Raw genomic sequence first — 16,027 nt, forward strand, 5'->3', positions numbered from 1 at the left:
TTTTCTCCATGTTAGCTTTATTTTCAGGTAGGTACTTTCTTCCTAGTGGCCCTGGCATTTTCCACATTCCATCTTGCTACCCAAGTAACCATGGTAGAGGAAAATCCCTCTTTTCCAATAATTCTCAAAAAAAAGTTACTGGTTGTACTTCAAGGGTCAGGCATGAATCCCATGGCTTCTCCTAGATCTCAGAACTGAAGACATCCTACATAAAGATGTGGACTAAGAGTGAAAGAGTGATTTCCCAAAAGAAAATACAAACATTATTTACATAACATATACCTACTACATAATCTCACCAGAGATAAAACCAATATTTCAATAATGGAATTTCACCAATATTACAATTCTGCAAGGGGTGTCTAAACTATTTCTAAAGGTCATTAATGGTCTTAAAGATTATTATTTTAGCCTTTTAGTATTTAATTTTATCTAATTCAAAGGAGTAGTTTATGTGGAGAAAGTATTATTTATTATCATACCTCCCCCCCTGAAATTAGGGCCACAAGCCACTATTTTGAGAACAAGTTCAACAACATGATTTTAAGAATATTTATTTTATTGAAAATGATAATTCCATGTGAAAAATGACTTTAATTTTCTAAAGAGTCTGATCAGGTTTCCCTATAAATGAAATTGGTGCCAACAAAGTGATTATAGTACACTTGAGTTGGTTTTCCAGGACTAAGAGGAGTTTTTGTGTTATTGTGTATATAGTAACTTGTCCAGTCTCTTATGAGTGGCTCATATGTGCAAGACACCTGGCTAGCCAGGGTTAAATATGCAGTCGGTGATCCCTGCACAGAGTTAATTGGCCCATCCAGGGCTTGAGCCGCTGACCTCAGCCTCATTATGTGCAGAACTGAATCAACTGTGCTTACCAGTCATAGACACGCAGGAGTGTCCTTCCGTCCCCCAAATTTCCTGACATAGGCTTCTTCCCTACCATGCCACAACACAGTTTGGTGATGACTCATCTAAGAAGCAGCCATGCATATCTCAGCTTCCTGAGGAAGGAACCAGAACAACAGACCAAACAATCTTTAAGAAGCTGATAAGGTTTAAGTCAGCACCTTCTTCATCAACATCTCCCAGCCCCTTCCACTGACTCCTTTTCCTTGGCATACTGATGCATAATAGTGACATCATTTCTCAGGAAATGGAGTCCAGAGCCCAATGTTCTCTATAGAATTATGATTATTGCTATTATTTTTGTAAGTGAAAGTCTAAGTCATTCTTTGTAAAAAATCTCTTAGAGTATGATAAATCCCACTAGATGCATCTCTGGTTTCAAGCATATCAAGACTTAAATCTTAATTACTAGATTTCAAGTTTACTTACAGTAATTTGGACATATTCTTTTTCACATTTTCCATACTCTAAAATTAGATTGCAAAAGTGTAAGTACTTTTCCTTCAACACCTAACGAATGTGCCCCAGCTCTCCATCATCACAGCTTTTGGTTTCTCCTTATATGAGAGATTGTTTTTAGCCCTTGATCTATATGATTAAAAAAACATAGTTCATATTTCATACATTTGTTAAAATGCATTTCGTACAATTTCAAAGTACAGCAACTGACTAAATGCACTTACAGTATTTACTTATATGTAGTTAAAATACTTGAAAAGGCTTTTTACCACAGCTTTTCCAATAAATGATGCCTATAATTATATTGACATCAAATCATCACTTACTAAATGTCTTTGATAATAAGCATCATGATAAGAATTCATAGACTGAGCCTATCTTCTTAAAATAAATGTATTATTTTATAGGTTTTGATGCTAAAACTCCCTTCTTTTATCTATTATTCTATGGTGATTATAGGGTTCAAATTTTCTGGAGATTGAATCAGAGGTGCTGCCATTAAGTACCTGATTTGAGCTGCAGACATTTGGATAAATAAAACTTCAGATGATAGGGTCTATGTTATTAACTGTTATTTTAAGCTAAGAAGGAAGGAAGAAAGAAGTAGAGGAAGGAAAGAAGAGAGGATGGAAGGAAGAAAGGGAGAAAGAGGGAAAAATAAAACAAAAATCACTTATAGATTTTTCACATACCTTTAATAGTATGATTATGTATGCTAGTTCATTCTAACCCTAAAAAACACAATTAGAACATGAAAAGTACAGACAACTTTGCTAAAGCCAGTAGGATATGAAAACATAGCTTTATATGCAGTTGATATCAAATGAATATGTGTCAAAAAACTCAGATGAAATGGCTGAAACATTTCTAAAATAGATTTATTTCTTTTCTCCTTTAAGCCAAAATACACTAGAAGGAAAGCATGAGTCCATAAAGGAAAGAGAAGTGAAGTGACCATTTTGTTTAAAAAGATTTGGCAAGTCACTTTCTTCGTCGTGTTTGGAAGGACTCTTTATGTGAGTTCAGAAAGCTGTGAAAATATTGTATATTGTACAACTGAAAACATTACAGACATCCTGAAAAATAACAAAGGTGAAATACAATGCCATTTCAATCGCAAAACTTTAAACATAAGGATTTACAATAATGTAACTTATATGATCAGTTATAAGCATATAATTCTAGACACATATAAGAACCAGCATAAAATTCTGTAATTAAAACATCCATTAAAACACATATGGACTTAAGAGTCTCACTGAAATTCCCCTATTAACTTTTAAAGGGTCTTAAAGCTGCCAGTTCAGCTGTTTAAATAATAGGAAGACTTGTAATAGGAACATATTAGGTCATTGTATTAGAGAAGCCTACATTTTATACCTCTTTAATGTTAGTCTTTCTGCGATATTCCCTACATATTTTATTAGTGGCAAAGCCCTGCCTGGGTGTTATTTCAGCTACAGAAAGTCTTTCTAGAACCTGTGTGAATGTATTTGGTTGGGTGAGCAATATAAATGAAAACATTTTAAATATCCTTAAGTCTGGTGAGCAGGAAGTACGCTTATGATGGCAATTTTCTCTCTCAATCAGAATTTCATAAGTAGTCATTATCCTACAGTGTCAGTGCTTAGAAACTCTCTTGGAAGGGAAAAGTTGGGTGGCAATGAATTTATAGAAGAACAGATGAAACCTCAAAGTATTTGTGACTGTTGAGAAGTGGAATCCTAGGAGATTTATTTAGATCGTCTTAAAATTAGTTCCACTTGGAAGGTCACTTCTCAAAACTATCTCAGAAGGTACTGAAGTATAGCTAATGAATTATCCATGGTAATGAAGCCACATTATCTGTGGAGCCAGAGGAGGGAAAATAGATACTGTATACAACAGAGAGCGCAAGGTAAGTATGGATCAAGAGCCGCACAATGGCTCTAGATTTCATTTTGTTTACATTTACCTAACATGTATTCCACACTGATTGCATTCGCCTCCTGAATATCCCTGCAAACTCCAGCATTCATATTTTCAGTCCTATTGCTCTCCTCCTCTGGACTGCCCATTGCCTACCCGTGTCTATCCATTATTCAAGGATTCAACTGAAAGATCACTCTTGCTCCCCTATCCTGTTCAAAAGATCTCCCAACCCTTCCCCATCTCCCTGCCAGTCTGCCTTCTTTCCTCTCTCCTTTTCTTCCCTCTTCCTTTTGGTAGCAGTGTTAAACATCTGTTTTGTTTTTAGAGATGACACTTTTCCTTTACATACTTTTCTCTTGGTAATCCTTTAAAAATGTGAAATGTTGAGTCCAGCTTTTGATCAGTTAGTAGCAGTTTTCTCCAACATCCATGGATATATTCAAAACAACATAAACCTTACCCTTTCAATAAAGAGCCTTGCAGAAATGGGATAAAAATCTCATATATTAAATTATTCCTGGTTTAAAGACTATGCTAGACACTCTTACAAATTCACTGAAAATTTGCAACAGCCTACTCCATCCAACACCACCTGGGTCCACATTATGTGGGAGAAAGAATACCTACCCAGAAGCCATAGGCGGGTCCTGACCCTTCTCCATTGTTTACCAGCTGTTCAATCATGAGCACCTCACTCTACTTTGGTATTAAAATCAACTGAAGGTAATAATGGCCAAAGTTCACACTTGGCAATAGATATGAAAATTATCTTTACATTTCAAAGCTCTATTCAAGGAGCAGGTATTATAATCTCCTACAAAATTGCACAAAAGACTACCTTCGAATTTTCACATAATTAACTTTTTATAGCGTAAATTAGAGCCACTCGAAACTTTTCCCTATAACAAGGTCACTTCAGTTTCTCATGTTCTTATGTGGGAGAAAACGTGGTTGACATAGGGGTAGAAGGATTAGAATTATACATTATTAGTCAATATCCTTAAGCTTCTTCCCTGCAATTTTTAAAGCTACTGAGAATCAAGCTCTTACTCTGTGCTAAGTCAAATGTTTTATATATGTCTCAAAGAGAAAAGACAAATTCCTCCCGGGAATATAACTTTTTTTTTTTTAAAGATTTTATTTATTTATTTGACAGAGAGAGAGACAGTGAGAGAGGGAACACAAGTGGGGGGAGTGGGAGAGGGAAAAGCAGGCTTCCCGCTGAGCAGGGAGCCCGATGCGGGGCTCGATCCCAAGACACTGGGATCATGACCTGAGCCAAAGGCAGATGCTTAACGACTGAGCCACCCAGGCGCCCCGGAATATAACTTTTTAAAAACCATGATGAACATGGCTTCAATATTCTGGAGGAGAAAAGAAAAAGAAGAAAAAGAAAAATCAAGGCTGAATTGACCTGTTGGTAAAGGTTTTGGGAACTGAGGACCAGGGAAGTGCTGGAAAGTGAGGCTGAAAAAGAAGAGCCCAGAGCCTAATTCAGTTTTGAGTCAAGGCAAGTTAGTGATGAGTTCCTGGTTGGGGAAATGGCTGAGGAACATTTGAAAATGGTATCACTTTAGCATGTTTTATTGAAACACCTGTAAATCTTTGAACTTTAGCAAAGCCTGCCCCCCACCCCCTACACACATATACACTCTTATGGTGATAGAACTCTTGGGAGGGCTTAAGAATCAAGACAGCATTGGATATATGGTAATGTGGTAGGGAAAAGGAGACTAGACAGCGTGGGAACCAGCAGAAAGCAGAAATGAAAGGGGCTGGTATACATGTGTGCGTTACTAGGGGGCCTTAGAAACGGAATTAAATCCAGTATCTTGCAATTATAATGGTGTAATATTGGGAAACTCCTTTTTCCTTTCTGAGACACTGATTCATCAGGAATAATTGAGTATGATCATTTCTGCCAGGAATGGCAAGCACTCCCTGTACCAACGAATGAAAGATGACTCCAAACTTTGCCGTGAAAGAGAGAAGGCAAGGGGGTCAACACTCAGAGACAAAGACCCTTTGCTTTTCTCTGCTCCCACTTTTATTGGTCCTTCAGGATAATCACAAATCCTTATCACTGTTTCTCAAGCACCCGATGTGTGATAAGGGGTCTTACTGAAACTGAGAGGATTTATGGGGAAAGATAAGATATGCTAATCTGCGGGCTCTACTAAACATAGCCTAGGGGACAATGCATACATCTCTTAGATCACAGAGGGGCTGTTTGGGCTAAGAAAGCTTCGGGGGGGAAGGCAACTCCCCGGGCATTCCAACAGCAGAGTGGTCACCATTCCAAAGGTCTACGCCCTTCTCCAAAACCTCCCTTGCCCCCAGAGACCTGTGTTTCATTTTAGCAAGTCAGGTATTATGGCTGATTTCATGCTCTACATTAAGCCCAACAAATTTCCACCTTGAGAGATTGTTGTCTAGATTAAATATGAAAAAATATATCTAAGACCAATGATGAGCTATATGGATCTACTCAATGGACTCTAGTCTCTTTGAGCCTTTCTGAACTCTGAATTAGATAAATGTTAAAATTCCGCCCTTCCTTCTTTGATTGTCTCCAGTATCAATGAGGATATTTCCAGGAATAAAAATTAAGGACCTTGCTGCAGAGAACCAGGTGGTAACTTTGACTCCATGGTATACAGACTCCTTCCATGTGTAAACTCTTCATGCCTACGTATGCTGTGGATTTCACTGTAACACTGAACTAGGTGGCTGCATCACGGGACAACACAGGAAGCAAACGCTAACTATCTCCATCTTAGCAATAAGTAAGATTCTGCATCCTGGCTTATTTCAAGATGGGAAGTCATCTGATAAACCGGTTTACACTGAGGTGCTATTGAATGATAGTCTAATGTGTAAACTTCTCTGAGGGATACGTATGCATTAAAAAATATCAATTATAGAGAACATAGACTGAGCTCCTCCTGTGTTAACAGGCACTTTCTAAGCACTTTTTATGTATTATATACAGCCGTTAACATCACACAACCACATAACAAAGCTGCTTTTAATATACCTGTTTTGAAAACAAAAATAACTAAACTTTAATAGCTTAAAGAATTTAGCTAACTACCTCATCACCATTAAATAGTCAGACCAAGATTCAAACATAATTTTCTATAGATAATAAATATTAGCTATCACTATTAGTACATGTAGTTTTTAATATTGATATTATGATATTAATATTTAATATGTTTATCATTGATATTCTGCTTGGATGGATTTTATCACCTCATAACATTACATCTCGAGGCAATATAGAAAACCATATACTTTCTCGTATAAAAGAAGAGAATCTGGGGCACCTGGGTGGCTCAGTCTGTTGAGCGTCTGACTCAACTTTGGCTCAGGTCATGATCACAGGGTCATGGGATTGAGCCCCACAACATGCTCTGTGCTGGGCATGGAGCCTGCTTAAGATTCTCTTTCTCCCTCCCCACCCCCCGTGTGTGTTCTCTCTCTTAATCTCTCTCTAAAAGAAAGGAAGAAAGAGAGAGAGAGAGGAAGGAAGGAAGAAAAGAAAAAGAAAGAAAGAAGAAAGAAGAAAGAAAAAGAAAGAAAGAAAGAAAGAAACAAAGAAAAGAAAGAAAGAAAGAATAAAGGAAGGAAGGAAGGAAAGAAGGAAGGAAGGAAAAGAAAATAAAGAAAGAAAGAAGAGAGAAAATCTTACCTTACTGTCCTGGGAATATTTTCTAACGATCTAATTCTACCCATATGACCTTGAACTGTTAATATTTCTGAGCTCTAAACCTCTATATCATGTCACTTTCTTCTTGAATTCCCTCCAAGTTTTCTCATAGTTCTTAGAACTCAGTCCATGTTTCTATAAGACCAGGGTGATTAGTCTGTCCATCCATATTTATTTCGTGAACATGTCAAAGTTGCTTCTACCTCTGTGTGATGCTATCCCTACATCCTTCATCACCTTGCCAACTTCCATTCACCTCTAGGGCCAAACTAGGTATAACTGTCACAGTGAAGAGTTCTGACACCCTGTGCTTCAGGCTAGGTTAAGTCTACCCAATGGAACCTTTTATTACATATTCTACTTCCCTATGCAACACTACGACGGCACTAACACTAATTTTTTATAATTGTTTGCCCTGTATTTTCCCATAGGTAGTGAACTGCATGAAGGAAAGAACATGTCTGTATGGTTTTGCTTTTCTTGTTTCATCATTTCATCCCATTTCCTATTATACCATAAACTGTATCCAGGACCTTCCAGACATTTTCTAATATTCATACAGGTGCATCAAACTTAAAATGTCCAAGACTCAGCTTTTTAATCTTTCCCCAAAACCATCTGGAGAATCTAAGCAATGATTGCCCATCTACTTATATTCAGTCATCCAGGGAGTTATTCTTCACTGTCCCCTTCTCTCCCTCTGCTCACCCACAGTCATTAGGTTCTATGGATTCTGCTTCTTAAACTCTTTTCCTCCTCTCCATTTGCAAAACCCAACACTCAATCTGTCCTGAGATATTTTCAGAACTTGTCTGGCGCACTTGTCTCAAATCTGTCCCTCAAACAGATTTTTCCCCCCAAAACATACAGCTGATCAAATTAATGTTCTGCTGAAAGCCTTTCAGTGAACTATTTAACAGTCTTCAAAATATTGTCCCATATTTTTCTGTTGTCCTCTCCTGTTCCCCACATTCACCCTCCCCTTCAACCATGCTATACAAATATCCCTACAAATACCATGGCTTTCATGTGCCTTCCCTACCCCCCCCCCACCCCCCCCCCCCCCGCCCTTGGATTACTTTTCATCCTTGGAGAACATAGCTAACCTTTATTTAAGAATCACCTGTTAATTCCTCTGGGAAGCTTTTTCTTACTTATTATTACCCATTACTCTGTCCTCCAGGGTTGGATACTTCCATAGTGACCTATAATCAAATATAAAAGTTTCATATTGTATATTCATTGTTTATTAATACTGAAATAAGGAAGATCAGATTTGCTTAGAACAATTCCAAAATTCAAAATGGTTAGAAAGAATACAATTTTTTTACAGTTTCTGTTTTGTTCCATATTCAATATTTCATTCCTATTCCAATTCCAATTTGAGAGAAACTCCAGACAGCACAAAAGAACCCACTAAAGTTTGTGGATTTGTTTTAGTTTCCTAATCTAACATTTGGAAGGAAACCTTTCTAATGATACCATGAAGCCTACAGGAACTGTAAAAACACTCAGGTCCTTAGGGCGAGTTTTGTTTTGTTTGTTGGTTTGTGTTTGTTTTGGGCTTTTTTTTTTTTTTTTTTTTTTGGTAGCTTTAGATTGTTGGTTTTTTAAATAAAAGCTTTAAAATCTTCAAAAATGACTTGGGGTACTTTCTGCTTTTTTAGAACTACGAAGACAATATTCTAACCAAAGTGTGGTTTTCTACATTAAGAGAATCTCAAAGGAATCTCCACAAAACTGAGCAGTGGTTTATGAGATACCAAACCTGATCCTTCAGACTTTTGCAGAAATCATATGATGATTTCAAAGAATTGGCGTCCTCTTCTCTCCTGTCCTACTTGCTTGTGTTTTAGAGAAAGGTAAAGAAAGGAAGGGAGGAAGAGAGGGAGTTTGATGCTTCTTTCCAGCTGCATGATTTTCTATTTATCCTCTACATTTTTATTATTTATAAAGTTAAATGTTTGAAATGTGAAAGGAAGACATATGGGGGGGTTTTGCTTTTTGTTTTTGTGTTTGTTTTTAGCTCAGCCACTGCATCTTTTCAATGTTATCGTGAGCATTGTGGTTGAAATTACTATTAAACCTATTATTTTACTTTTTAAATATAAGAGGTGATTCGATGAGTTTGAGTATATATTAAACATGGTTAAATTAAGAAAATTCACAAATATTATTACAAAATAAAAATTTAAATTGACTGTGGAATATATATATATGTGTGTGTATCTATGTGAAATATCTCTTTATATGCATCATTCACAGAAACTATTGGCAAGATGGAAATCTATTGGCAGGATAGATAAATTCTGAAATAAAAAGGCCTTGGAAAAAATTTTTTAAGTCTATCTTTATTAACTTGACTCAAGTTCTTAATCTGTTTTGTTCTCAGCTTTTTGCAGTAAACGATAATACTATATCTTTCAGATTTCTGTGTGAGTCAAATAAAATAATACACTTGAAGTTCCTGGCACAAACTCAGCACAAAGAAAACCCTTGGTAAATGTAAGTATTCTCCCTTCAGACTTTTTAAATCCTAAATGTTCTAAATGTTTAATAGTTGTTTTATGTTTTCAGTCATGGTCATGTAATATTTTAAATTATCAGAAAAGAAAATTTAACTCTTAGACTGCAGTCGTGTTCTTGTTTAGATACAATGTTTTATATGCTATGAGCATATCTTTTAATTTAATCCACCCACTATTTAGCATGGCAAATGGTAAAATTAATGTCTTTGTTAATATTATAGATACATTATCTAGGACACAAAGTGTGACATTTGTGGCCCACAGGAAGAAAAGACAGCATTCTGGTTTCCTGACAGGGAATATTTCTTGTGACCTTCGAAACCTTGATATGAAATTTTTCCTTGCAAAATTCAGTGATTCCATTTTCTAACCCGTACAGGGAGACAATAAATACAATTCAGTAAGTAACCCAAAACAAGGAGTTTGCAGGATTGTTTTTGTTTTAAACAGTTTTATTGAGGTAAATTTGAAATAATACACTGAACATACTTAAAGTTATAATTCAGTAAGTTTTGACATATATATATGTATGTTTTGACATATATTATATATATATATAATCTGAGAAACCATCACCACAACCAAGATAGTGAACATATCACCCCCCCACACAAGGTTTCTTCCTGCTCCTTTGTAGTCCCTCCCTCCTGTCTCCTGCCCTTCCCAGTCCCCACGTAACCACTAATCTGCTTTTTGAAACCATAGGTTATTTTGCATCTCCTAAAGCTTTATGTAAAAGTAATCCTGCAATATGTACTCTGTTTTTTTCTGACTCGGTTTAATCATTTTGATTCACCTATGTTACTGCATACATCAATAGTTTGTTCACTTTTATTGCTAAGCAGTATTCCTTTGTATGAATATTCCAGAATCTGTCTATCCTTTCACTTATTGTAGGACATCTGGTTTCTCAGAACAAATAAGCTGCTATAAACATTCTTGAACAAACCTTCATACGGATATATGCTTGAATAAATACCTAGGTATTTCTTCGTTGATATTTTTTCATTTGCTCAAAAGAATTTGTAATTGCTTGGTGAAGCACCTTTTGATGGCTGCTGTAAAAAGTCTGTCAGATAATATCAACATCTGATTCATCTCCATGTTGGCATCTGTCGATTGTATTTTCTCCTGGGTGATTTTCCTGGTTCTTAGTATGAAGAATAGTTTTATGTTTTTACTCTTTTCTAGCTATATTTGACATTAGGCTATGAGACTTTAAATCTTATTTAACTTTTTTTTAGTAGGCAGTCCCCAGGTGAGCTGTAACATGAGGCCAGTTGTGTGTTCATGCCCATCTTCCCACATGCCTGGCTGGCATTCCTCCCGCACAAGTGGGGCGCTGACTCCCACCACACGTCGCACATAGCAGGGATGGAAGGTTAGCTTCCCCTTGATCTTCCTGTTCCTTCCTATTAAATATAGGACATCTATTCCCACCACCTCCTTACCTCTGAGCAGAGGGGTAGATCAGCTTTTCCCTGATCTCAGCTACCACCAAGGAGGTGGGAAGTGAAGGACTCAAGCCCAAAAACTGCTTTATGGGTGCAAGATGGAGAAGCTCACCTCTGTATTGGCCCCCTCTGCTATCACCCCCACCCCCAGAAACCATGAGAAGGGAAGTGGGACAAGTGGAGAATCAACTGCTTCTTCTACTTCCTTGCGCCTCCTGAAGTGGATTCTCAACAACCATGCTGGAGATGGGGGAGTTCTGTAGAGAAACAAGAGTGTGGCTAGCCCTGCTTCAGACCACTTTATCAGAGTATCGTAGTGTGGCTGGTGGACAAAGAAGTTCGGCTCTCCAGTGGGCCTTAATGACACCAGGGAGGGGGAGAAAGGGAACTACTTATTAGCACCTACTTACACCATCTTCTTCCATTTTTTTGATGCCAAGTAGGATGGAGGCTCTTCCCACTAATATGGAGGAGAGGGATGTAAATTCTAATGGTGACTAGTTATACCTGCACCGCCTCCTCAAGTCTCTTTGCTTCTAGGTGTAACATGGATGCTCAGCTGGCCTCTAGACCCCCTAATACTCTCCTGGTAAGGAAATGGGAACACCACCTGCATTTGCCAGGCAGATGATGAAAGATGAGCTCCCTGTTCTGCCTGCCAATGCTGAAATCAGTTCTATAGGCAAGGAGTTGGGGATGGAAGATCAACACCTCTTGCTGAAACACAGTGTCTTGAAAAGCAATGTCTCATATATTTTACCCAGTTTTCGGTTATTTCAGGCAGAAGGGTAAACCTGCTCACTGGGACTTCATCTTGGCTGGAAGCAGAAGTCTGAAATAATTCTGTTAAACTAATTATCAAACTTTTTGAAAAGATGGACTTGAAAGGAGCTGAATTGCTCACAGTATCCAACATTGCAATCAAATGTAATAAGCTGAAATACATCAGATCAAAGGACCAGAAAATGAGTCACCATGGTATTCTCTCCAAAAGACTTCAGATTTTAAAAATGGAGTGTTCCTCGGTAAGTTCCGATCAATTGCAAACTGATCTATAATTGCAAAAACATCTATAGTCTGTTAAGCATTCCTCAGTGTTTTATTTTAATGCAAACAAAAATAAAAAATGGGGATGGAGAGATACTTATTCAAATAATTAACTGAGATTATCACTTACGAACATTTATGAATGTTATTTAGTTTCCTTAACAGTATTGCAACAATATAAATTTCTTAATTTTGATAATTGCACTATGTAAGGTGTTAATTAGAGGAAGCTAGGGGAAGGGAATACAGAAACAGTACTATCTTTGCAAATCCTCCGTAAGTCTAATTCATGCCAAAGCAAACAGTTAAGTCAAAACAAAAAAAAAGTTCCCTACATTCCTATAATCATAGACAATGACTTGAAATATCAGTCTTTTTCATCCTTAATTCCATTCCACTCCTCCAGTCACCAAAGCTTGCATTTTTTATCTCCACACCATCTTTTGTCTTCTGCAACACACTCTTTGCTCAAGTCCTCATTATTTCTAACTTGGATCATTGCAATGGCCCTCATATTAATCTTCTTATTTCTATGCCCGAGAAGGAACAAGGAATGTAAGTAGGTCCTTTAACTCTTCTGGACCACAAATGTCTTCAACTGTAAAATGGGAATAACTACGAAGTGATAGTGAGACACAAATTACATATATTTATATCTCCTGAAATTAGCAAAGCACTTGCATTTTAAAATGCTAATGCATAATTACTTGCTAGATGCAACCAATCATAAACAATTGCTTCCAGGAAAATCATTTTACTCACATGTTTCAGGTTCACAGGCTTCCTGTGATCTGCTTGCATCAAAACAGCCTCCAGCAGGGACACTAAAACCCAAAGCACACTGACATGCCTCAAGCCAAGTCTATCCTGGGGATTGCAATGGCCTCCTATTTCCACTTTGTTCAATTTCAGCTATGAATATAGCCATACAGGGCTAAAGCTGTTAATTTTCATTTTGTCACCTTCAGTAACTTCTTAAAGCCATATAGCTCTAGAGCAGCCTACAAATTAACCCCCAGTAAAATAAGTCACCCTCAAATGATTGAATCGCTTTCCTGGATACATTGTAATAACATCCATTGATTAATGCACCTGTAAGTCATGGGTAAAACTAAAGTAATAAATGGTTCAAAAGAAATAAATTTTTGCAAGTTCAATTGCAGGAAACAATAGGACATGATTTTAAAATTATTCATGACATTTAAAAACCATCATCACCTTTATAATTTGTCACATTTAAATATTCTTCATGAAAATGAACACAAACATTAGCATGGTTAACAGCCTTTAAAATTTAACAATATTTTGTAGGAGACTTGTGCTTTACAAGTCACTGACTCAACCCAGCCTTTCCAGATCTCCAACTTCTCATTTTTCTTGCCATTATGTAGAAGAAATAATCCAAAATTTCTTAATGATAAGTAGCAATGAGATATCTTAAACTTCTGATACTGGACCAGGCATATTTTTAAGTTAGCATAGTTATTTGCAAAGAGTTTAAAAAGAAAAGCAAGCTCTGTATTTTCATAAAATTTTCCAGTTCTTAATAAAAATAACACCCACACAACCCCATATGTCGACTGGGTAAAAGGGGGAAGGGTAATGAATAATTCAGAATTGCCGCCAGACCCTTAACATCATAATGGTTTTCATATTGCTTGGTTATTTCGTGCTGGACTCACTTAACTGCCATAGTCCACATTTCCACACAGCTTTATTCAGTGAAGAAAATCTCTGCTGAGATGCTAAGCCTTAACAAATTGCCAAGGGATGAGGCTGGAGATGACTGGGGATCTCCGTATATTTAAATATTCAGGAAAAAAACCTGGTAAATATGGATGGTAAGGCAGAAATTTAAGTAAAAAAAAAGGTTCCTCTTTGCATCCCCGGTCATTTGTCATTTCACTATGATGTTAAATGAGAACCTTGGCTTTCAATATTGACAGATGAATGATCTGACTCTTGAGGAAGAGTTATTATCCAGTAAGGGCTCTGTGTTATACAAGCAATTCTGTGTTAGTTCTGGGGGCCCTTGGCATAAGGACCCTCCGCCATTATCTACAGCTTGAGAATGCACAGCTGGAATGGCAATGGATTTGTTATTTGTAAAATATCCATGAATTTCACCACAGGCCTCTACCAATGTGGAAGCATCTGTGAGTCAAACTGTTCCCCAGCTGTTCATTCACTAGCTGCAGGTTCTTGTACCATCAAGTCCCTATTAATACTGCTGGTTACACTGCACCCCTGATGAGTTCCTACAAAATCGTTCCTCTTATACTACAGTTTAATGCATGAAATCCCTCAAGATAAATCCCTGAAGATTCTTAAAAAAAAAAAAAAAAAATCATGTCTTTTTGGAATTACTGCCAGGGTTTCTGGAACAACTCTCCACATTTTCATCTGAACCCTTTTAGTTTCCTAAGTTTTTGTAAAAGGTCCTCCCTTCCAGGCAGATACCTCCTTGGTGTTTCTCCACACAAAGAATAGAGAAAATTTCCATGAAAGCAAGATTCAAAAGCTAAATAGGAAAAAAAAAAAAAAAATGCCAGAGTGAAGCTGTTTTAGGTCTTATCTTCAAAAGCACAATTGCTTCAGGACCCCTTAACAAATAGCTTTTCTTATTAAGGGTCTGGAAATTTTAATTTCTTTAACAGTGACACACATATTTTAGGTTTTAATTAAAAGCTTTAGTGATAATAATTTGTATCATTGTACCACTGTACTTTTATCTAAAAACAAATTGCATTTATAAATCATTTGGTAAAGGGTATTTAACAGCTTTACTTCAGGAAATAGAAAAAGAAGTAGACTTTCATATTAAAAGCAAAACAATAATATATAATGTTTAAATTTGCAAAGAACATTTATTTTAAGTTCAACCCCAACTAATAATTATGGTAAATGAATGATTACAAGATTTAACAATTCAACAAAGTTTTACAAATGTTTATGAAATAAACACGTGATGACTTGTTTTAAAATACAGATAACTTTGATGATTATATTTTGTTTCATAGCTGCAATGTTCCAGTCGGATCAGGCTAACTGTTGTAATACATAAACCTTCCCAAAAGCAGCCTGCCATCTTCACAGCTAGACTTTTGACATCAGTTTGGGTATTCTCTGCAGTACTCACGTTTGGCTTTCTGTGAATTTACGTTTCTCTGGATCCAGAAATTATAGACTCGGTTTAATAAGAATCTAGTCACATGAGTATAAAGTGTAGTAGTTTAAACCTGAGATCATGTCATTCATTAACAAAGCAATATCCACAGTTTCATTTGTGAGTGGATTTCTAGATTTGATTCTGATTTTCAAATTTCAGATACTGACCTTTGTTTTTAGACTTTTGATATTAGATTTGTTTGTACTCATAGGTGGACTTAAATATAATAAGCTTTTTAAAATAAAATTCTTGGTGTATAGGCCACTTTAAAATGGGAAATCGTGTATTTGACTGTGTACTGGAAGAAAGAAAATAAATCAAATATTGTCTGCCTGCTGACATTAAAAGAAATATATTGCCAGTTCATAACTAGAAGAATAATTGATAGTATATATCGTGTGTGTACACGGCAAAGGATCGGCTCATCAGCTTCTGATCTATGGCCTGGTTACCCATACTAAGCAATATTTCTCTAAAAAAATAACCACTCTCTTTTTCCATGTATTACCCTTCTCCATATCCTTGCTTTACATACCTCCTTCTCAAACCCAATTTCCATCCAAGCACTTACTAGGCAGTGTCTTCTAGCCATCTACTTCATGGTCACAGAGAATTTCATCATAATTCATGACACTTTGGCAACATTGGTCAAGCTCAAGACTGACATGTGATCGTATACTCGGTCTTCCCTCCGATTAGAATGCTTTTTCATATATTTTATATTTTTATGGCCATGGACACTTCTTATCACATTTATGTACCAGTAATGCCTTCCCTAACTATCCAGTATATATTAATCACTGCCCATCATTTCTGTATAAAGTATGAATCACAT

The sequence above is a fragment of the Phoca vitulina genome, unplaced genomic scaffold (genome assembly GCF_004348235.1).
Source record: "Phoca vitulina isolate PV1807 unplaced genomic scaffold, GSC_HSeal_1.0 scaffold2, whole genome shotgun sequence".
Taxonomy (NCBI): domain Eukaryota; kingdom Metazoa; phylum Chordata; class Mammalia; order Carnivora; family Phocidae; genus Phoca; species Phoca vitulina.